This window comes from Somniosus microcephalus, chromosome 8 (assembly GCF_052327205.1).
Source record: "Somniosus microcephalus isolate GS21.2 chromosome 8, FLI_Smic_1.0, whole genome shotgun sequence".
Taxonomy (NCBI): domain Eukaryota; kingdom Metazoa; phylum Chordata; class Chondrichthyes; order Squaliformes; family Somniosidae; genus Somniosus; species Somniosus microcephalus.
Genome location: NC_140994.1, coordinates 268,155,295 through 268,179,815, shown reverse-complemented (window position 1 = coordinate 268,179,815; position 24,521 = coordinate 268,155,295). Strand labels below are relative to the sequence as shown.

The following is a 24,521-nucleotide window of genomic DNA, read 5'->3' as shown; positions in this document are numbered from 1 at the left end:
AGCGTGGTCAAAGCTTCGATGCTGGGGATGTTGGCCTGAGCGAGAACACTGACGTTGGTGCGCCTATCCTGCCAATGGATTTGCAGGATCTTGCGGAGGCAGCGTTGGTGGTACCTCTCCAGTGCTTTGAGGTGCCTGCTGTACATGGTCCATGTCTCTGAGGCATACAGCAGGGCGGGTATCACTGCTGCTCTGTAGACCATGAGCTTAGTGCTGGGTTTGAGGTCCTGGTCTTCAAACACTCTCTTCCTCAGGCGACCGAAGGCTGCACTGGCACACTGAAGGCAGTGTTGGACTTCGTCGTCGATGTCTGCCCTTGTTGACAGTAGGTTCCCGAGGTATGGAAAGTGGTCCACGTTGTCCAAGGCCTTGTCATGGATATTGATAATCGGGGGGCAGCACTGTGTGGCGGGGGCAGGTTGGTAGAGGACCTTTGTCTTATGGATGTTCAGTGTAAGGCCCATGCTCTCGTACGCTTCGGTGAAGGTGTTGACGATGGTTTGGAGTTCGACCTCCGAGTGAGCGCAGACGCAAGCGTCGTCTGCATACTGTAATTCGACGACAGAGGATGGGACGACCTTGGATCTGGACTGGAGGCGACGGAGGTTGAACAGTTTCCCGTTTGTTCTCTAAATTAGCTCCACTCCAGTGGGGAGCTTACTGAGGGTGAGATGGAGCATTGCAGCAAGAGATGGAGATGGTGAGATGGAGACAGCTGTAATCAGCGCTGGGCTCGCCCTCGTGGCTCAGACCGCGGCGTGCACACCCCTCCAGTATAAAGTTGAGCCGGGCCGGGTGCAGTCAGCGGTCTGTACCGAGCTTGTTGCGGTAACACGGTGAGATGTCCTGGGTAGGGGAGGGGGAAAGACGAGGAGGTTGGAAAAGTTCGGACTGTTCTCCTTAGAACAGAGAAGGTGAAGAGGTGACTGATTAGAGGTTTTCAAGATGATGAGAGGTTTTGATCGAGTAGAGAGAGAAAAACTATTCCCTCTGGCGAGTGGGTCAATAACCAGAGGTCATCGATTCAAAATCATTGGTAAAAGATCGAGAGGGGCGATGAGGAGAAATGTTTTCACTCCGAGAGTTGTCGGGATCGGGAACGCTCGACCCGAGAAGGTGGCGGAAGCTGATTCCATCAAAGATTTAAAAAGGGAGTTGGACGGGTTCTGGAGGATGAGGAACTCACAGGGTCACGGACACAAAGTGGGGGAGTGGGACTGAGCACAACTGATCTTTCAAAGAGCCGGCACAGGCACGACGGGCCGAAGGGCCTCCTTCTGTGCTGTAAGTTTTTATGATTCTAAGATGGCACCTCCGACAGTGCGGCGCTCCCTCAGTACTGCCCCTCCGACAGTGCAGCGCTCCCTCAGTACTGCCCCTCCGACAGTGCGGCACTCCCTCAGTACTGCCCCTCCGACAGTGCGGCGCTCCCTCAGTACTGCCCCTCCGACAGTGCGGCGCTCCCTCAGTACTGCCCCTCCGACAGTGGAGTGCTCCCTCAGTACTGCCCCTCCGACAGTGCGGCGCTCCCTCAGTACTGCCCCTCCGACAGTGCAGCACTCCGTCAATACTGCCCCTCCGACAGTGCGGCGCTCCCTCAGTACTGCCCCTCCAACAGTGCAGCACTCCCTCATTACTGCCCCTCCGACAGTGCAGCGCTCCGTCAATACTGCCCCTCCGTCAGTGCGGCCCTCTCTCAGTACTGCCCCTCCGACAGTGCAGCGCTCCGTCAATACTGCCCCTCCGACAGTGCGGCGCTCCCTCAGTACTGCCCCTCCGACAGTGCGGCGCTTCCTCAGTACTGCCCCTCCGACAGTGCGGCGCTCCCTCAGTACTGCCCCTCCGACAGTGCGGCGCTCCCTCAGTACTGCCCCTCCGACAGTGGAGTGCTCCCTCAGTACTGCCCCTCCGACAGTGCAGCGCTCCCTCAGTACTGCCCCTCCGACAGTGCAGCGCTCCCTCAGTACTGCCCCTCCGACAGTGCAGCTCTCCCTCAGTACTGCCCCTCCGACAGTGCGGCGCTCCCTCAGTACTGCCCCTCCGACAGTGCGGCGCTCCCTCAGTACTGCCCCCCCCGACAGTGCGGCGCACCCTCAGTACTGCCCCTCCGACAGTGCAGCGCTCCCTCAGTACTGCCCCTCCGACAGTGCGGTGCTCCCTCAGCACTGCCCCCCCCGACAGTGCGGCGCTCCCTCAGTACTGCCCCTCCGACAGTGCGGCGCTCCCTCAGTACTGCCCCTCCGACAGTGCAGCGCTCCCTCAGTACTGCCCCTCCGACAGTGCAGCACTCCCTCAGTACTGCCCCCCCGACAGTGCGGCGCTCCCTCAGTGGGAGTGTCAGCCTGGATTATTGTGCTCAAGTCTCTGGGACTTGAACTTACAAATGTCTGAGTCAGACGTGAGACTGCTGCCCACTGAGCCACGGCTGACACACAGAAAGAGAAGGCCAGGCTCGGTTTTATTCACATGCACTTCATCACGTGTCTCGTAAACATCTTAAAGCGCGCCACGGCCAATTGTGAACATTTGAAAAAGGAAAGACGTGCTTTTCTCCAGCGCCTTTCACCACCTCAGGACGTCCCAAAGTGCTTTACAGCGAATGAAGTAGTTTTGAAGTGTGGTCACTGTTGTTTTGTAGGCAAGCACGGTAGCCATTTTATGCACAGCAAGATCCCTGCAACAGCAATGAGATGAATGACCGGTTAATCTGGTTCTGGTGATCCACAGGTTTGAATGTGTCTGGGGTGCGGTTGAGCGATGTGCGAAGTTTCTATACATTATAACACGTCATTCGGCCCCCACAGTCTGTCGCCGTTTACCCTCCACACCAGCAATTAGTTCCAATCCCATTTACCCGCCCTGTTGCCGTAACCCTTCATCCCCTTTCCCTCATCCCTCTCTCCAATCTAATCTTCAATCTTGACACAGTTTCTGCCTCTGCCACTAACCCGGGAAGGGAATTCCACAGCCTCACAACTCTCTGTCACTGGACGGTTAATCCAGTGAACGTGAGTTCAGATCCCACCACGGCAGTTTGAGAATTAGAATTCAGTTTTATAAAATCTGGTCTCAGTAAAAGTGACCGTGAGGCTGTCGGATTGTGTAAAAACCCAACGGGTTCACTGCTGTCCTTTAGGGCAGGAAACCTGCCGTCCTTACCCGGTCTGGGCCTATATGTGACTCCAGTCCCACACCATCGTGGGTGACTCTTAACTGCACTGTGAAGTGGCCGAGCGAGACACTCAGTTTGTATCAAACCCGCTCCCAGCGGTTCAAGAAGGCGGCCCACCCCCACCTTCACAGGGCAACTGGGGATGGGCAATAAATGCCGGCCTGGCCAGCGACGCCCACATCCCGAGAGTCAAAAACAAAGTATTACAAAGTATTTCCAGCACAGAAATGGGCCATTCGGCCCCATTGGACCGTGCCGGTGTTTGTGCTCCACACGAGCCTCCTCCCACCCTCGTCATCTCACCCCATCACCATATCCTTCTATTCCTTTCTCCCTCATGTGTTTATTGAGCTTCCCGTTAAATGCATCGACACTATTCACCTCAACCACTCCCTGTGGGAGCGAGTTCCACATTCTCACCACTCTCTGGGTAAAGAAGTTTCTCCTGAATTCCCTATTGGATTTATTAGTGACTGTCTTATATTGATGGCCTCTAGTTCTGGTCTCCCCCACAAGGGGAAACATCTTCTCTACGTCTACCCTATCGAACACTTACACACTCTTAGGTCTCCTCTTAGTCTTCTCTTTTCTAGCGAGAAGAGCCCCGGCCTGTTCAGTCTGTTCAAACCCATGTGGACACTCAGGATGTTGTGTGGTTGAAGTACTTGTGTTGACGTGAGAAATCTGGGCCATTGGTTCCTGCAGGTTCCCAGATTCATCCATCGCTGTTGGTGGAAGAGATTCAGTCCCGCTGACCATAACTCCCAGCATCCACCTGTGTGTACAACATCCTCCAATGTTTTATGATTGGCAGCAAGATTAGCCAACCACAGATTTTGTTGTTTGTAAGTCCGACACCGCCGCTGGTAAAACACTTAAAATGAACGTCCCCTCCCTTGGGAAACCTTGTATAATGAAAGTGATTGAAAGTAAAGGGGAAATCATGAGCTTAAATTAAAGCAGAGGGATGTTTGTAAAAGAAAGACTCGCATTTCTGTAGCGCCTTTCACCACCTCAGGACGTCCCAAAGCGCTTCACAGCCAATGAAGGACTTTTTGAAGTGTAGTCACTGTTGTAATGTAGGAATCTACGGTATTTGTTTAACGAGCTTTCAAAGCTGATGTTGATAGATTTTTGTTGGGTAAGGTTATTAGGGGCTACGGAATCAAGGTGGGTGGATGGAGTTAAGATACAGATTAACCACGATCTCATTGAATGGCGGAACAGGCTCAAGGGGCCGAATGGCCTCCTCCTGTTCCTAATGGACAACGGAAAGAGAATTTATTTTCCAGGAGCTCTTCTTCTTAGGCAGTCCCTTGGAACCGAGGATGACTTGCTTCCACATTAAAAATGAGTTCTCAGGTGACTGATGAGTCCAATGCGGGACCTACAGTCTCTGTTACAGGTGGGGCAGACGGTGGTTGAAGGGGCGGGTGGGTGGGGTGCTTGGGTTGACGTGCGCTCCTTGCACTGCCTGCGCTTGGCTCCCGGCGAAGAGACTCGAGGTGTTCGGCACCTTCCCGGATGCTTCTCCTCCACTTTGTGCGGTCTTGGGCCAGGGATTCCCAAGTGTCGGTGGGGATGTTACACTTTTTCCAAGGAGGCTTTGAGGGTGTCCTTGAAGCATTTCCTCTGCCCACCTGGGGCTCTCTTACCGTGTCGGAGCTCCGAGTAGTGCGCTTGTTTTGGGACTCTCGTATCGGGCATGCAGGAGCTAATCAAAAAATATTCACTTCACTGTCTCTGGGGAGATCTCTCACAAACTGCTTTTGGATGAGACGTTAAACCGAGGCCCCGTCTGCTCTCTCGGGTGGACGTAAAAGATCCCATGGCCGCTATTGGATGAGGAGCTGGGGGAGTTCTCCCCGGGGCCCTGCGGTCAATATTTATCCCTCAACCAACACCACTAAAAACAGATGATCAGGTCATTTATCTCAGCGTTGTTTGTGGGAGCTTGCTGTGCACAAATTGGCTGTCGCGTTTTTTTAAAAATTCGTTCCTGGGATGTGGGCGTCACTGGCAAGGCCAGCATTTATTGCCCATCCCTAATTGCCCTTGAGAAGGTGGTGGTGAGCCGCCTTCTTGAACCGCTGCAGTCCGTGTGGTGAAGGTGCTCCCACAGTGCGGTTAGGGAGGGAGTTCCAGGATTTTCGACCCAGTTTACTACATCACAAGAGTGACCGCACTTCAGAAAAGTACTTGATTGGCTGTGAAGCGTTTTGGGACGTCTTGAGTTGGTGAAAGGCGCGATAGAAACGCGAATTCTTTCTTTATTTGGAGATAATGCGCACCCTCCCCAGACCCGCAGCCATGGCTCCTTTGGATTGCGAGAGTGGAGGCGGCGGACCCTCGCGAGAGACACGACTGGGGCGGGGGTGGGGGGGAGGAGGACGGTGCTGGAAGTGACACGGTGTCAAGGTCGAACGCGGTTTCTTTTGTGTCAGGGCATGATTGGCGGCGAGCTCTGTCCTCTCCGGCTGTAAGGGCCTCCCACCAACGCCAGGTTTCAGCTCCAGGTTCTGCTGCAGGGTCAACAGTGCATGGGAAAGGAAAATCTGGCAGATGGTGCGGATATCCCTCGCTTCCTCTCTTCCTACCGCGTTTATGCCGAGTGGCTTTATATAGCTCGCCTGACAGCTCAAAAGAATCGCCTTGCCCAATCTGTCAGCAGCAGATAAGTGAAGTCAAACTGTTTAATGATGGGTGTTAGTTTTAAAAAAAGGAATAACCCCCCTCCGCCCCACCTTAAAAAAAAGTCAAGGGATTGTCACCTCAACAACTTCCCTTTCTCTTTTGAGAAGCAAGGTGCGTACAATTAATATCGCGGAATGATGCAGCACAGGAGGAGGCCATTCGGCCTATCGTGCCTGTGCCGGCTCTTTGAACGAGCTCTCCAATTAGTCCCGCTCTGCCCCCAGATCACAGCAGGAAAGGAATCTCCTACCTTCAGCACTCGCCTCCCCTTCAGTCATTTCTAAACCCAGCACGGCGACAAACCGCACTAAAGGTGAAGGCAGTGTCGGGTGTTCCTGCAAGTTAAAGAATAACAAGCCCGTGTCCCAGAGCAGATGGTGAAGGGGATGGAGAAGGTGCAGCTGGAATATTAAACTGCAAGAAGTAGGACTAGGTGACACAGATCAATAAGTTGAATTGAGGACGGATATCAGAAAGTAGCTCTTCACGCAGAGAGTGACCGACACATGGAATGGGACTCCCAGGTCGAGTGGCGGAGGCAGGACCTCTGGAATGTTTTAAGAGCCAATTGGAAGCTGGAAGCATCGCCAGTCTCCGCCCCTGGCTCAGCTCATCTGCTGCTGAAACCCTCATCCATCCCTTTGTTACCTCTAGGCTTGACTATTCCAACATTCATAAGAACATAAGAAATAGGAGCAGGAGTCGGCCATTCGGCCCCTCGAGCCTGCTCCGCCATTCAATGAGATCACGGCTGATCATCTGCCTCAACTCCATTCACCGGCCCTATCGCCATATCCCTTGACGCCCTTACTAGTCAACAACCTCCCACATTCCACCCTCCGTAAACTTGAGCTCACCCAAAACTCTGCTGCCCGTGTCCTAACTTGAACTGAGTCCCGTTCACCCATCACCCCCTGTGCTCACTGCCCCGTGTCCTAACTCGAACTGAGTCCCGTTCACCCATCACCCCCTGTGCTCACTGCCCCGTGTCCTAACTCACACCCAGTCCCGTTCACCCATCACCCCCTGTGCTCACTGCCCCGGGTCCTAACTCGAACTGAGTCCCGTTCACCCATCACCCCCTGTGCTCACTGCCCCGTGTCCTAACTCACACCCAGTCCCGTTCACCCATCACCCCCTGTGCTCACTGCCCCGTGTCCTGACTCACACCCAGCCCCATTCACCCATCACCCCTGTGCTCACTGCCCCGTGTCCTAACTCACACCCAGTCCCGTTCACCCATCACCCCCTGTGCTCACTGCCCCATGTCCTAACTCGAACTGAGTCCCATTCACCCATCACCCCCTGTGCTCACTGCCCCGTGTCCTAACTCACACCCAGTCCCGTTCACCCATCACCCCCTGTGCTCACTGCCCCGTGTCCTAACTCACACCCAGTCCCGTTCACCCATCACCCCCTGTGCTCACTGCCCCGTGTCCTAACTCACACCCAGTCCCGTTCACCCGTCACCCCCTGTGCTCACTGCCCTGTGTCCTAACTCACACCCAGTCCCGTTCACCCATCACCCCCTGTGCTCACTGCCCCGTGTCCTAACTCACACCCAGTCCCGTTCACCCATCACCCCCTGTGCTCACTGCCCCGTGTCCTAACTCGCACCCAGTCCCGTTCACCCATCACCCCCTGTGCTCACTGCCCCGTGTCCTAACTCGCACCCAGTCCCGTTCACCCATCACCCCCTGTGCTCACTGCCCCGTGTCCTAACTCGCACCCAGTCCCGTTCACCCATCACCCCCTGTGCTCACTGCCCCGTGTCCTAACTCGCACCCAGTCCCGTTCACCCATCACCCCCTGTGCTCACTGCCCCGTGTCCTAACTCACACCGAGTCCCGTTCACCCATCACCCCCTGTGCTCACTGACCTACATTGGCTCCCGGTCCGGCAACGCCTCAATTTTAAAATTCTCATCCTTGTTTTCAAATCTCTCCATGGCCTCGACCCTCCCTATCTCTGTAACCTCCTCCAGCCCCACAACCCGCCACCACCCCCCCCCCCCCGAGATCACTGCACTCCTCCAATTCTGGCCTCTTGCGCATCCCCAAATTCCATCACTCCACCATTGGTGGCCGTGCCTTCAGCTGCCGGGGCCCTGAGCTCTGGAATTCCCTCCTTAAACCTCTCCGCCTCTCTCTCTCCTCATTTAAGTTGCTCCTTAAAACCTATCATTGTTCAAGCTTTTAGTCACCTGTCCTAATATCTTTTTATGTGTCTGGGTGTCAAATTTTTGTCTAATAACGCTCCTGTGAAGTATCTCCCTCATCCATAATTAAATTCATTCGGCCCATCGTGCCTGTGCCGGCTCTTTGAACGAGCTCTCCAATTAGTCCCACTCCCCCGCTCTTTCCCCACAGCCCTGTGAATTTTTCCTTTTCAAGTATTTATCCAATTCCCTTTTGAAAGTTACTATTGAATCTGCTTCCACCGCCCTTTCAGGCAGCGCGTTCCAGATCACAACAACTCGCTGCGTAAAAAAAAATTCTCCTCATCTCCCCCTCTGGTTCTTTTGCCAATCACCATAAATCTGTGTCCTCTGGTTACCGACCCTCCTGCCACTGGAAACAGTTTCTCCTTATTTATCTATCGAAACCCGTCACGATTTTGAACACCTCTATTAAATCTCCTTTTGACCTTTTCTGCTCTAAGGAGAACAACCCCAGCTTCTCCAGTCTTGTGATGCTTATCCAAACCTAGCGAATAGAAAACATTCTGGGGGAAGGAACCTGTCAGGAGGAATGGAAAAATTTGTTTTGTTAATTGTAAACCATTCCTGTTTGTTCAATAGGTCAAGGGTTGAAGGTCAACCGCAGCAAAACATAACTGAATAGCTGCAATAGTGCATGCCATTGTTGTAGTTTGGCTCTTTCTACGGGAGAGGCGAGGGTCCCTGAGCCGCTGCCTGCCACACATTTCATTGCAATCCAGTGGAGTTTTCCTTCCATCAATCTTCAAAGGTGACAACAGTGACACAGAAATTGGGCATTTTGTCTATTTTTAGCACAGGAAGTGATTCCAACAGGAACTTCCTGTCTGCTGATGCGCCCTTGCCCTCCTTGGAAAGGAAGTGACTGCATTGAAAGGCCTGGTCCATGTACATTCAGGAGGTTTACTTGGAATCTCAGTCGCAACTGTCTGGCGACAGGAACATTGTGACAGTTCATTCTCCGATGAGCAAAACTCCGAAACATCTAAATATAAAGTTGAGTAACTTCTGTTGTGACCATAAGAACATTCGGCCCCTCGAGCCTGTTCCGCCATTCAACCGGATCAGGGCTGGTCTGTATCTTAACTCCATCGACCCGCCTTGGTTCCGTAACCATGGATACCCTTGCCTCACAAAAATCTATCAATCTCAGTTTTGAAATTTTTCAGTTGACCCCCCCCCAGCCTCACTGGCTTTCTGGGGGGGAGAGTTCCAGATTTCCACCACCCTTTGTGTGAAGAAGTGCTTCCTGACATCACCCCTGAACGGCCGGGCTCTAATTTTAAGGTTCTGTCCCCTTGTTCTGGACTCCCCCCACCGGAGGAAATCGTTTCTCTCTCTCGACCCGATCAACTCCTTTAATCATCTTAAACACCTCGATTAGATCACCCCTTAATCATCTAAACTCGAGGGAATGGAATTTGCTACCCCAGAGAGCTGTGGAAGCGGCGCCACTAAATAAATTTAAAATGGAGATGGACAGTTTCCTAGCTGATAAGGGAATACGGGGTTATGGGGAGCGGGCAGGGAAGTGGACGCGAGTCTAGATTCGGATCAGCCATGATCCTATTGAATGGCGGAGCAGGCCCGAGGGGCCGTATGGCCTACTCCTGCTCCTACTTCTTATGTTCTTATGTGGCTCGATGTCAAATTTTGTCTGTTTACGCTCCTGTGAAGCACCTTGGGACGTTTTACTCCGTTAAAGGCGCTATATAAATGCAAGTTGTTGTTTTACACGTGATCAGCCCCTCTAGAATCACTGAGTGTTCGCATGGAGCGCGAATGATTGACATCTGTCCTCACACCTCAGTAAGATCCCAGACTGTAACTCACTCGCAGAGAAGTCCCATTGTAGGTGAAGCCTGTGGTAAAGAGCTGATTCGGTTGAGCCTGTGTCTACTGTGAGTTCCTGACACATTCTCTCCCCCCACAACCTTCACTGCCAATATTTATAAAGCACAACTTTCTTCTCAATGCAGCAGACTGAGTGTGGCCTGAATCAGGGCTGGAACAATAATTAAATTGACAGAGAAGCGAGAACTTTAACGCCTTTCACCACCTCAGGATGTCCCAAAGCGCTTCACAGCCAATTAAGTACTTTTTGAAGAGTAGTCACTGTTGTAATGTAGGAAAAGCGGCAGCCAATGTGCGCACAGCAAGCTCCCACAAACAGCAATGAGACAGTGGCTCAATTGGTTGCTTCACGCTGACTGTTAGGGAATGCGTGCCCATTGTACTTGAGTGCGTGTCATAGCGTTGACAAACAGCAGTGAATTTCCCCACACACCCCAAGCTGTCCGCAGATTAAATGGGTGGGTAGAGTCTGTGATAGGGGAGAGTGTACATGGGCTGTGGGAGGAGATTAAATGGGTGGGTAGAGTCTGTGATAGGGGAGAGTGTACATGGGCTGTGGGAGGAGATTAAATGGGTGGGTAGAGTCTGTGATAGGGGAGAGTGTACATGGGCTGTGGGAGGAGATTAAATGGGTGGGTAGAGTCCGTGATAGGGGAGAGTGTTCATGGATCCAATTTCCTTTTCTTGTTCCATATTCTCTTATGTTAACGGATTCTGGTGGAGAAATCAACTGCGAGTTGGATGTTGGTTACTGACCATTTTATTTGTCTAGTTAAATCCCTGGAATGCAATCTTTCCTCACTGCCTTGTTCAGTAGAGCAGGTGAGAATTCGGAACATTCAGTTCCCGGCTGCTCGGGCCTGGCAATCTCTGTGTGATGTTCACCCAGGTATAGCAATTATTCTTTGTAGCAAGGCTGTTTTTAATTATTATTGTTTATTCAACATCTTGATCTCTCCAGCGATGTTGTCGGAACATAGGGGCAGGAGGAGGCCATTCAGCCCCTCGAGCCTGTTCCGCCATTCAGTGAGGTCATGGCTGACCTGTGACCTAACTCCATCGACCCACCTTTGGCCCATTAATCCCTTAATACCTTTGGTTAACCAAAATCTATCAATTTACACCTCCTCTAGACTCATCTTTTGTTTCTTTACTTGTCCCATTACCATCTCCTTTCGCCTTGTACAATCATAAGAACATAAGAAATAGGAGCAGGAGTCGGCCAATCGGCCCCTCGAGCCTGCTCCGCCATTCAATAAGATCATGGCTGATCTGATCCTAACCGCCAATCTACTATCACAGAACCATCTCCTGAATCTAACAGAATTAGACACACGAAATAAGAGCAGGATCAGGCTGCACGGCCCCTTTTGCCAGTCAATCGCTCCTGCCTTCCAGCCTATCACAGACCTTCCCTTTGTTCTTTCCTCCCCTCCCCCTTTCCCTGCCCCCTACACTTGCTTAAAACCTGTCACATCTCGAACTTTTTTCAGTTCCGACAAAGGGTCACCGACCTGAAATGTTAACTCTGTTTCTGTCTCCGCGGACGCTGCCTGACCCACTGAGCGTTTCCAGCATGTCCTGTTTTTATTTCTATTAAATCGTTGCTATTTAATGGGGCCCTTTCGCTTGCGTGGGGAGGCCGCGATCACCCAGAAAGAGTCGCTCTCCCTTCACGTCATTCCCTAAATATCCGCCTCTCGGTGGAACAGGAGGTGCGCTGGCTGCGAATCCCAGCTCGCTCGACTTCGAACAGAGGGGCCGGCCCCTGAATGGCAGCTCAGGATCGCGTGGCCACAAATATTCCGAGGGTGAAGGGGACGTGGTGCGGGAGAGGGCGGGGGGTCATGGATGGTGCCTGGGCAATATCAGATACCTCCCCCTCCCCCCCCGCCGCCGCCACCTTACCGCAGTCTTTGATAATAAGTCTTTGTTAAAGTAAAAGCACATTCGAAACTTTGGTGTAAAGTTCCCCAAAGTCACAATTTGCGGAGTCAAGCAAACGAGAGACGCGGGGGGTGGCGGGCGGGGGGGCGGTGGGGGAGTGAAAGGGTTGGAAGCAAAGGCCCTGAGCTCTTTTTAAATTTCTCCTTTCTGGATTTTAAATTGAGACGGTGCAGTAAGTAATGGGAGCCCCTATAAAGGCTTTTGTGGCTCGTGGTTTCTACAATCCGCCTCGTGTCATATCCCAGGCCTGTGAACTCTCAGCACTGACAGCTAAGAGACAAGGTATCCTTTATTCAGCATGAGAAGTCTTTTCTCTGCAATGTTTTATTCCCCTGTCAGTGCCACGATCCATCAGCATCTTATCACAGAGCTGCGTCCGCTGTGACTACTTGACAGCGCCGCTGATTAAACATTACAGACTGACCTAACCTCACACCGCAGATGGTTTTTATAGGGATCTTGGCAGAACATTCTGGCAAACCACCAACATTGCCGCAGTTTGAAAGGGTGTTTCCTGAAAAAAAATATCCCCAACCGATTTAACCCTTTATGATAGCACTTCCCTGTCAAAATAACAAGGGATCTTAGGGTGCAGGTACACAAGTCACTAAGAATAGCGACGCTGGTTAATAAGGCCATAAAAAAGCAAAGCCAAGCACTGGGATTCATTTCGAGAGGGACAGAATTAAACAGAGAAGTTCTGTTAAACTTATATCGAACCTTGGTTAGACCACACTCGGAGTGCTGTGCACAGTTCTGGTCTCCATATTGTAAGAAGGGTGTAGAGGCACTGGAGAAGGTGCAAAAATGATTTACTAGAATGATACCAGAACTGAGGAAAGACTGAACAGGCGGGGGCTCTTTTCTCTAGAAAGGAGAAGGCTGAGGGGTGACCTGATCGAGGTCTTTGAGATTATGATGCGATTTGACAGCGTAGACAGAGAGAAAATGTTTCCACTTGTGGAGAACTAGGGGCCATAAATCTAAGAGAGTCGCTAATAAATCCAATCGGGAATTCAGGAGAAACTTCTTTACCCAGAGAGTGGTGAGAATGTGGAACTCGCTGCCACAGGGAGTGGTTGAGGTGAATAGTATAGATACATTTAAGGGGAAGCTGGAGAAACACATGAGGGAGAAAGGAATAGAAGGATATGGTGACGGGGTGAGATGAAGTGGGGAGGGAGGAGGCTGGTGTGGAACACAAACACCGGCACGGACCTGTTGGGCCGAATGGCCTGTTCCTGTGCTGTAAACCCTGGAGTGAGCTGGATCTAAGATTGCCTCTAATTATAGTTTCTCTTTTGATTTTTTTAATGAAGTCTCCTCTTATCTAAAGCCAACAAACCCAACACTCTCGCAATGATGCCCCGGGGTATATGGTATTGAATGGTGTAGTGAGCACTGAGCCATAAAGCAAATGGACCATAAAATTGGGCCACAATTTACTTTTCCCGTGAGAATAAAAAAACAACAATCAGAAATCGTTTCTAAAGTGAAGCATTTCTGGTGCAGCAAAGACCTTTCATTGAACGCTTCATCACCCAGCGTCCTCCCATCTAGTCAATTGTTTTTGAAGTGTAGTCACTATGTTATGTCGGTAAACACAGCAGCCAGTTTGTGCACAGCAAGATCCCACAAATGGCATGTTAGATGAGAGACCAGTTTTTGGTTTAAGGAAGCAATCTTTTTTTTATTCGTTCATGGGATGTGGGTGTTGCTGTCAAGGCCAGCATTTATTGCCCATCCCTAGTCGCCCTCGAGAAGGTGGTGGTGAGCCGCCTTCTTGAACCGCTGCAGTCCGTGTGGTGAAGGTGCTCCCACAGTGCTGTTAGGGAGGGAGTTCCAGGATTTCGACCCAGCGACGATGAAGGAGCGGCCGATATATTTCCAAGTCAGGATGGTGTGTGACTTGGGAGGAAAACTTGGAGGTGGTGGTGTTCCCACGCGCCTGCTGCCTTTGTCCTTCTAGGTGGAAGAGGTCGCGGGTTTGGGAGGTGCTGCCGAAGAAGCCTTGGCGAGTTGCTGCAGTGCATCTTGTAGATGGTACACACTGCAGTCACGGTACGCCAGTGGTGGAGGGAGTGAATGTTTAAGGTGGTGGATGGGGTGCCAATCAAGCGGGCTGCTTTGTCCTGGGTGGTGTCGAGCTTCTTGAGTGTTGTTGGAGCTGCACTCATCCAGGCAAGTGGAGAGTATTCCATCACACTCCTGACTTGTGCCTTGTAGATGGTGGAAAGGCTTTGGGGAGTCAGGAGGTGAGACACTCGCCGCAGAATTCCCAGCCTCTGACCTGCTCTTGTTGCCACAGTATTTATGTGGCTGGTCCAGTTAAGTTTCTGGTCAATGGTCACCCCCAGGATGTTGATGGTGGGGGATTCGGCGATGGTAATGCCATTGAATGTCAAGGGGTGGTGGTTAGACTCTCACTTGTTGGAGATAGTCATTGCTTGGAACTTCTGTGGCGCGAATGTTACCTGCCACTTATCAGCCCAAGCCTGAATGTCGTCCAGGTCTTGTTGTATGTGGGCATGGACTGCTTCATTGGCCCAGAAATTAGGTCCGGGGGCTTGCCGCGCGTGCAAGCCCCCGATGTGCACTCACCCGGCGCGCCGACATCTGAAGCCTGGGCCTGCTTGGAATTCCTGTCACTGGCACGGTTCAGATGTCGGCGCGGTGTGCTTGCCTGATCCAGCGGCGTAGTTAGTGCGATGTGCCGGCTGGGATCAGGTGAGCACTGTGCAGCCAATCAGCGGAGGGGAAACTTCATTCATGAGTTTGATAGTAAGAACTGTCAAACTCATGAAAAGTACGGGCGCCCAAAAGACTAGTTTAACTTTAAATAAAATTTTAAAAAACATCCCAATAATTAAATAAACTATAAATAACTTTAAAAAAACTATTTTAAACAATTAATCAAATTAATCGGGTCTAAAACTACACTTACCTTACTGTAAAGTCCTTAAAAACAATAAAGCTGTGGAAAAAATGTTATAATTTTAAGTAATAAATGAAGTCCTTACGTCTCCTTTTTACATTCGTAAAAAGGAGAGGCCCTTACACACGCGCAAACCTGTGGAAGAAAAGGAATTTCAGCGCGCACGCGCAGACTCCTGCGCGCACGCGTTTGTCCTCTGAACCCCTTGGTTCAGAGGACAGGAAATGCCGGTTTTCCGCGCATGCACCGTGCATGCTGAAAACCGGCACTTCCATTGGGCCCACGCGTGAGTACCCCGTCCGTACTCACGCGTTGGGCCCGGAATTACTGGGCCGTTATCTGTGGAGTTGTGAATGGCACTGAACACTGTGCAGTCATCAGTGAACATCTGACCTTATGTTCGAGGGAAGGTCATTGATGACGCAGCTGAAGATGGTTGGGCCTAGGACACTGCCCTGAGGAACTCCTGCAGCGATGTCCTGGGGCTGTGATGATTGACCTTCAACCACCACAACCATCTTCCTCTGTGGTAGGTATGACTCCAGCCAGTGGAGCGTTTTCCCCCTGATTCCCATTGACTTCAGTTTTACTAGGGCTCCTTGATGCCACACTCGGTCAAATGCTGTCTTGATGTCAAGAGCAGTCACTCTCACCTCACCTCTGGAATTCAGCTCCTTTGTCCATGTTTGGACCAAGGCTGTAATGAGGTCGGGAGCCGAGTGGCCTTGGCGGAACCCAAACTGGGCATCAGTGAGCAGGTTATTGGTGAGCAAGTGCAGCTTGATAGCACTGTCGATGACACCTTCCATCACTTTGCTGATGTTTGAGAGTAGACTGATGGGGCGGTAATTGGTCGGGTTGGATTTGTCCTGCTTTTTGTGGACAGTTTTCCACATTGTCGGATAGATGTCAGTGTTGTAGCTGTACTGGAACAGCTTGGCTAGAGACGCGGCTAGTTCTGGAGCACGAGTCTTCAGCACGACAGCCAGGATGTTGTCGGGGCCCATAGCCTGTGACGTATCCAGTGCGCTCAGCCGTTTCTTGATATCACGGCTGTGATATCACGGTATGTTGGCCCGGACACTGGTAGAACTCCTCTGCTCTTCGAATAATGCCGTGAGATGCCTTCTGCCTACAAGACATCGTTTCCTACTGTCAGACACCAGCTCCTCTGTTAGGATGTGCAGGGAATGGCAGCAGGCAGGAACAGCAGTAGGCCATTCAGTCCCTCGAGTGTACTGTACAGTTATGGCTATCTTGTGGCAGATGGGTATGAACTGAGATTTTTTCACCAGTGTGTGTTGAACTTAGATATGAAGGTGTAGAGTTACCTCAACCTTACAGCACAGAAGGAGGCCATTCGGCCCATCATGCCTGTGCCGGCTCTTTGAAAGAGCTCTCCAATTAGTCCCATGTTAGATCCGTGATTCTGAGAGTATGATGTTTTTCAATAACCACACGGATGCTGTAACTTAACAATTTAACAGGTATTTACTGGAGTAGGGTAGTCTCAAGACTGGGGGTACAGAGGCATGCTCAAGGCTTATATACCGGTGTGGTCACTGCCGGTACTACAGTATACAGGAGCTGTAAAAGTAGTTCTCTCTTAAAGGTACATATACTGCAATTCCTCCCCTTTTAGATTAGCAGTACCCATAATATTCAAATAACAATTAACATTTTAACATGTACATTAACCAACAATAGTCCATTTATAGATTCAGTCTTTGGGGCGGCTTCGTGATCCTTTCGGGATAGTGCCTTTCCTGAGGTTCTTGTTCTTGGTGCGGAGGCGATTCTGGCCCCTTTTCGTCGGTTAGTTCATCGGTTTCCACTGCTACTGGTTCGGAGGTAGATGCTACCGGTATGTCGGATTCATCCCCAGGTACGCGAGACATGGGGTTGACTCGTTCCTGTGACGCTAAGATCTGATCAACGTGGCGTCTCACAATGTTCTCCCCGACATCCACTGTGTACATTAATGGCCCCTGCCTTGTGCATATCGTTCCGGGTTGCCATTTCTCTGTTCGGTAGTCACGGGCCAAGACTGGTTGTCCTACGTTGAAGCTCCTTGTCGGCTTCTCATTGATGTGCTGGAATTGTCTATCCTCAACATTTCTTCGCACATTTGGTCTGAGCAAGTCCAGACGAGATCTCAACCTTCGGTTAAAGAACATCATGGCCGGGGTCTGGTTGGTAACTGCATGTGTCGCGTTTCGGTAGGCTAATAAGAAATTGTCCACCTTATGCTGCAGTGGAATTTCATCATCGCACATGGCCTTTATCGCCTTCTTAAAGGATTGTACGAACCTCTCAGCCAATCCATTTGTGGCTGGATGATACGGGGCGGATGTGTAATGTCTTACCCCATTCCTTCTCATAAATTTTCGAAACTATTCGGACACAAACTGTGGTCCATTATCAGAGCAAATCTGCTCTGGCAAGCCGTTCCTGGCAAATATGGTCCGTAGGACTGCAATCGTTTTCTCTGTAGTGGTTGAGGACATTTTTATCACCTCAGGCCATTTCGAATGAGCATCCACTGCTATTAAGAACATTGAGTCCATGAATGGACCAGCAAAATCAATATGCACCCATTGCCATGGAGAGGAGGGCCACTCCCATGGGTGTAGAGTGGCATGTGGTGGTGCATTTTGGACCTTCTGGCATCCTGAGCAGCTCTTGGTTAGGTCTTCGATTTGTTGATTGATTCCCGGCCACCACACATAAGCCCTAGCAAGGCTTTTCATTTTCACTCCCCCCAGATGACCTTCATGAAGCTCATTTAGCACTCTCTCCCTTAACTTGGGTGGAATCACCACTCTGGATCCACACATCACTGTCCCCTGGCATACTGACAGCTGTTCTCTTCTGGATGAGAATGCTGGCAACAGTGAGTCGCCATGTGTTGGCCATCCCCTCACCGTCAAATCATATACCCGAGACAGCGTCGGATCATTGCGGGTCTCCTTCTCTATATCCGTGTTCGTTACTGGCAATCGTTCAATTATTGACGAATAAAATATCTCGATAGGGTCCACTGCTGATGCTTCCTCCACAGTAGGCAGTGGCAGGCGCGATAGCCCATCAGCGTTTCCATGCTGTTTCGTGCCTTTATATTCTATTTCATATTGATTCGCCCCTAGAAACAGGGACCATCTTTGTAACCATTGTGCAGTCATCACTGGAACGCCCTTCATAGGGTTAAAGATGGAGACAAGTGGTTGGTGGTCAGTCTGCAAGGTGAACTTCTGCCCATGCAGATAGTGGTTGAATTTTTTTACTCCCCATACTAGGCTGAGGGCCTCCCTGTCAATCTGGGCGTAGTTGCGCTCGGCTGAGGTTAGTGACCGCGACGCAAAGGCTACTGGCCTCTCCAACCCGTCTGGGAATTTGTGCGACAGCACCGCTCCAATACCATAGGGTGATGCATCACATGCCAAACGAATTGGTAGTGCTGGGTTGAAATGGGCCAACACCTCTTTTGATGTGATCAATTTTTTACACTTCTGGAAAGCTCATCTACATTCGTCATTCCACTTCCATGGTACCCCTGTTTGCAGTAGGGTGTTCAGTGGGTGTAATACCATGGACAAATTTGGTAAGAAATTATGGTAGTAGTTTACCAGCCCGAGGAACGACCTCAGTTGTGACACATTTTCTGGTGCTGGAGCCTTGGCTACTGCCTCAATCTTTTCAGGGGACTTATGTAACCCCTCTTCATCGATGACGTGGCCACAATATGAGATCTGCTTCTGGAAAAACTCGCACTTGTGGCGATTAGCTCGTAGCCCATATTCCTTTAATCTGGTGAGCACCTTCTCCAAATTGGCGAGGTGATCCCTGTCATTTTCGCCCGTGACCAGGATGTCGTCCGAATAACACTGGGTCCCTGGAATCCCTTGCAGGACTTGATCCATCGCCCTTTGCCAAATAGCCGGAGCCGATGCTACCCCGAACACCAGCCGGTTTTATTGATAGAGACCTTTATGAGTGTTGATCATAAGGTATTGTTTCGAGGCTTCTTCTATCTCCATTTGCAAGTACGCCTGGGCTAGATCAATTTTGGTGAAGCGTTTACCTCCAGATAGCGAGGCGAAAATATCCTCAATTCGTGGAAGCGGATATTGTACCGTGTGAAGGATTGGGTTCACTGTCACCTTAAAATCCCCACGGATGCGGACCTTCTTTGGTTCCCCAGGCGTATTACTCAACGACCTCTTCATTACAGGAACGATGGGTGTAGCCCACTCGCTCCAGTCTACTTTGGACAGTACTCCTAAACGTTCCAACCCTTCCAGCTCTGCTTCGACAGCTGGTCTGATCGCATAAGGCACTGGTCTGGCCTTAAGAAACTTTGGGCTTGCATTTTCCTCTATTTTAATCGTTGCTATTATGCCTTTTAGTGTTCCGAGTCCCTCCTGGAACACTTCTTTTGCGTCAGTTAGCATTTTTGACAGTCGTCCAGGTGTGGCGTCGTCATCCTTTTTGGCCTCAACCTTCAGTGCCTGTATGGAATGCCAGTCTAATTGTATCTTCCGGATCCATTCACGTCCTAGCAGTGGTGGTCCTCCATCTGGCAATACATATATGTCCATTTTAGGTATTTCCTGGCCTTTGTATATCACTTTCACCCTTATTTTTCCTTTGGGGTAGACTTTTTGCCCCGTGTACATCTTCAAGACAATCTCTGTAGCTTTCAAGGGTATATGTGAAAATAGCCGCTTGTAGTCCCTTTGGTTTATGACTGTTAGGGCTGATCCTGTGTCCAATTCCATTTTCACTTGGACTCCGTCTATCTTGAGTGTAACCCAGATAGTCTGGTGATCCTCCATTTTGGTTACCTTATGTAGTTTCAGACAACCCAGCTCCTTGCTTCCGGAGTCTGTGTCACTTTTCTGTTCGTCTGAACTACTGTCCCTCACCTTGTGTACCTTTTTGTACTTCTCCTGTGGAGATTTCTTGCTGTTGGTTTTCTTCCCAGACCTGCAGACTCTTGCTATGTGTCCTGCTTTTCCACACTGTCTGCACACTTGGTCCTTGAACCAACAATCCTTCTGGTCGTGTGTTGTTCTGCCGCAGCGATAACACTTCCCTGTTCCATAGGACATTTCATTGGTGCCATATTCTTGCAGTCTCCGTTGTATCTCTGCAGCGCCCCTTGCGGCTGCTTCGTGTGATACTGCCACACTGAAAGCCTTCTCCAGCGTAAGATCCTTTTCTGATAGAAGCCGTTTCTGGGTTCCTTCACTTTGCAGGCCACACACAAACTTGTCCCTTAACATATCTGCTAGTCCCACTCCAAACTGGCAGTGTTTCGATAGCTTGCGCAGTTCCGTTAAGTACTCAGCATTGCTTTCGTCTTTGTGTTGGTTCCTTTTATGGAACTTAAATCGTTCTGCTATCAGCAGCGGTGTGGGGTTTAAGTGGTCCTGTAGGATTTCTACTATGCTTTCGAAATTCTTGTTCACCGGCTTCTCTGGGGTTATTAGGTTTCACAGTAACCCATAAGTTTTTGCACCCATGGAATTTAACAAAACCAGTGCTTTCCTAGCATCGGGCACTTCATTTGCCCTGCAGTACACCTCAATACGTTCCACATATGTCGCCCAATCTTCGACTTCATTGTCGAACGTAGAGATACTACCACTCTTCGGCATCCCTGGGTGTGATTTAACTGTCAAAAATGGCGTCTCCCACGCTTTCCCTTCTCCGCTGGCACAAAATGGCATCTCCCGCGCTTTCCTTTCTTCCCGCGCTCGCCCTTCTTCTCCGCTGCGGCTTCTAAAAATGGCGCCTCCCGCGCTCTTCCTTCTTCTCCACGGCTCAATGGCGTCTCCTGCGCTCTCCCTTCTTCTCCCCACGGACACTGTTCAGCCCTTGAGCCCTGGCTGCGCTCTGCGCGTTTTTTTTTTTCTGTGCGCCTTTCCCGTTTCCGCCGCTCAGTCCTGAACCCGGCTGCTGCTTTACCCTCTCTCTCTCCGTTTTGTTTTTCCTCGACGTCCCTCGGTTTTCAACCCCCGGCTGCTTCCTGTGCGCTTCACCCTCTATCTTACCCCGTCGACGCTGCTCGGCTTTTTCTCCGCCGTCGGTCAGCTCCAGCCGCCGCTGTCCGGGAAGGGTCTGCGCTGTACCTGTCGTCAGTCTGTCGCTGATCGTCGTGGCTGGGGAACCAAGCCCGGCTCTCCACAGCCTCCCCTGCGATGTTCACTCTCTGCCGGACGACTGGGCGGTTGCTCGTGGTCGACGCCCGTGTTTCTGGCCTCGACTTTCTTCCACCGCCCTCCCGGAGCGAATCCTCGAAGGGAAATGCAGAGTTGCAGGTAGATTCGAATCGACACTCGTCGCCACTGTGAGATCCGTGATTCTGAGAGTATGATGTTTTTCAATAACCACACGGATGCTGTAACTTAACAATTTAACAGGTATTTACTGGAGTAGGGTAATCTCAAGACTGGGGGTACAGAGGCATGCTCAAGGCTTATATACAGGTGTGGTCACTGCCGGTACTACAGTATACAGGAGCTGTAAAAGTAGTTCTCTCTTAAAGGTACATACACTACATCCCACTCCCCCCTGCTCTTTCCCCATAGCCTTGCAAATGTTTTCCCTTCTAGTATTTATCCAATTCCCTTTTGAAAGTTACGATTGAATCTGCTTCCACCGCCCTTTCAGGCAGCGCGTTCCAGATCACAACAACTCGCTGCGTAAAAACATTCTCCCCATTCCGAGTTATCAGCTGTGGCCCAGTGGGCAGCACCCTTGCCTTTGAGTCAGCAGGTTGTGGGTTTAAGTCCCACTCCAGAAACTTGAGCACAAACATCTATGCTGACACTCCCAGTGCAGTGATGAGGGAGTGCCGCACTGTCGGAGGGGCAGTACTGAGGGAGCGCCGCACTGTCGGAGGGGCAGTACTGAGGGAGCGCTGCACTGTTGGAGGGGCAGTACTGAGGGAGCGCTGCACTGTCGGAGGGGCAGTACTGAGGGAATGCTGCACTGTCGGAGGGGCAGTGCTGAGGGAGTGCAGCACTGCCGGAGGGGCAGTACTGAGGGAGTGCTGCACTGTCGGAGGGGCAGTGCTGAGGGAGTGCAGCACTGTCGGAGGTGCTGTCTTTCAGATGAGACGTTAAACTGAGGCCCCATCTGTTCTCTCGGGTGGACATAAAAGATCCCATGGCACTATTTCGAAGAGCAGGGGAGTTCTCCCCGGTGTCCTGGCCAATATTTATCCCTCAACCAACATCCCTAAAACAGATTATCTGTCAATTATCATATTGCTGTTTGTGGGAGCTTGCTATTTGCAAATTGGCTGCCGCATTTCCCACATTACAACAGTGACTACATTTCAAAAAGTATTATTTAAATGGTGATAGATTGGGAAATGCTGATGTACAAAGGGACCTGGGTGTCCTTGTACACCAGTCACTGAAAGTAAACATGCAGGTGCAGCAAACAGTTAGGAAGGCAAATGGTATGTTGGCCTTCATTGCAAGAGGATTTGAGTACAGGAGCAAGGATGTCTTACTAGTTGTACAGGGCCTTGGTGAGACCACACCTGGAGTACTGTGTGCAGTTTTGGTCTCCTTACCTAAGAAAGGATATACTTGCCATAGAGGGAGTGCAGCGAAGGTTCACCAGACTGATTCCTGGGATGGCAGGACTGTCGTATGAGGAGAGATTGGGTCGACGAGGCCTGTATTCACTAGGGTTTAGGAGAATGAGAGGGGATCTCATCGAAATGTATAAAATTCTGACAGGGCTAGACAGACTAGATGCAGGGAGGATGTTTCCCCTGGCTGGGGGGTCTAGAACGAGGGGTCACAGTCTCAGGATACTGGGTAGGACACTTAGGACTGAGATGAGGAGAAATTTCTTCACTCAGAGGGTGGTGAACCTGTGGAATTCTCTACCACAGAAGGCTGTGGAGGCCAAGTCACTGAATATATTTAAGAAGGAGATAGATAGATTTCTAGACACAAAAGGCATCAAGGGGTATGGGGGGAGAGCGGGAATATGGTATTGAGATAGAGGATCAGCCATGATCATGTTGAATGGCGGAGCAGGCTCGAAGGGCCGAATGGCCGACTCCTGCTCCTATTTTTCTATGTTTCTATGTTTCTACTCCAGTGGCTGTAATGCGCTGGTCGTGAAAGACACGTAAAAATGTAAGTCTTTCTTTCTTTCCCTCCGCCCTCAGCATCTCTGCCTTGGCACCGACCTCCCTGCCTTCAAAAACCTTCTGGAGACCCCCCTTTTTTACCGGGGCTTTCGCCCCCCCTCTGAGCCTCTTCCCATTGTCCTTCCTGTTGCGTGTTCTTTAGCTAACCCCCCGCCTCTGGAGTGCTGAGATTTGTCTGTCTGTACTTGATGAGTGCCATAGAAATGTAAGTAGTTATTGGTGCTTATGTCGGGAATGCAGGCAAAGGACCGGCAAACCTTTGCTCCATCAGCTCTGGGTGGTTTTGGTGTCATCTTGAACAAGTACCGCAGTAATGAGAAACTGGTTTCCATTGGAAGGAGGGTCAGTAACCAGAGGACACAGATTGAAGGTGATTGGCTAAAGAAGCAGAGGGGAGATGAGGAGAATCTTTTTTACGCAGCGAGTTGTTGTGATCTGGAATGCGCTGCCTGAAACATAGAAACATAGAAGATAGGAGCAGGAGTAGGCCATTCGGCCCCTCGAGCCTGCTCCGCCATTCAATGCGATCATGGCTGATCATCCAAATTCAGTACCCGGTCCCTGCTTTCTCCCCATACCCCTTGATCCCTTTAGCCTTAAGAAATATATCTATAGAAACATATCTATAGAAAGGGCGGTGGAAGCAGATTCAATAGTAACTTTCAAAAGGGAATTGCAGAAATACTAGAAGGGAAAAAATTTGCAGAATTATGGGGAGTGAGCCGGGGGAGTGGGACTAATTGGAGAGCTCGACCAAAGAGCCGGCACAGGACGATGGGCCGAATGGCCTCCTCCTGTGCTGTGAGATTCTGTGATTCTATGATAAGAATAACTCAAGTGCCATCTTCAACCATGAATGAATTAGGCAAAAAATACAGGAACAGGAGGAGGCCGTTCAGCCCCTCGAGCCTGTTACACAGGAACAGGAGGAGGCCCATTCAGCCCCTCGAGCCTGTTACACAGGAACAGGAGGAGGCCGTTCAGCCCCTCGAGCCCGTTACCTGAAATTCTGTCAGGTCTGGACAGACTAGATGCAGGAAGGATGTTTCTGATGGCCGGGGAGTCCAGAACCAGGGGTCACAGTCTAAGGATAAGGGGTAAGCCATTTAGGACTGAAATGAGGAGGAATTTCTTCACCCAGAGAGTGGTGAACCTGTGGAATTCTCTGCCACAGAGGGCGGTGGAGGCCAATTCATTAAATATATTCAAGAAAGAGTTGGATATATTTCTTGAGGCTAAAGGGATCAAGGGATATGGGGAAAAGGCAGGGACAGGGTACTGAATTTGGATGATCAGCCATGATCGCATTGAATGGCGGAGCAGGCTCGAAGGGCCGAATGGCCTACTCCTGCTCCTATCTTCTATGTTTCTATGTTTCTATGTTACACAGGAACAGGAGGGGGCCCATTCAGCCCCTTCAGCCTGTTACACAGGAACAGGAGGAGGCCATTCAGCCCCTCGACCCTGTTACACCATTCAATGGGATCATGGCTGATCTGTTCCTCAACTCCATCCACCTGCC

At 50.8% G+C, this 24,521-nt stretch overlaps 2 protein-coding genes across 2 annotated transcripts in view; one reads left to right on the top strand and one right to left on the bottom strand.

Moving 5' to 3' along the window:
* The window catches only part of flt4 (fms related receptor tyrosine kinase 4), a 361,767-nt gene that overhangs the window by 19,382 nt on the left and 317,864 nt on the right, over positions 1–24,521 (top strand). The window lies entirely within an intron of this gene.
* Positions 2,440–24,521, bottom strand: part of LOC147114386 (uncharacterized) — a 139,459-nt gene continuing 117,377 nt past the window's right edge. The window contains exons 2-3 of the mRNA XM_085996055.1: positions 3,729–3,947; positions 2,440–2,674 (exon numbers count right to left, since the gene is read on the bottom strand). The gene's annotated coding sequence lies outside the window, so the exon portion shown is untranslated. The remainder of the gene's footprint in view (positions 2,675–3,728; positions 3,948–24,521) is intronic.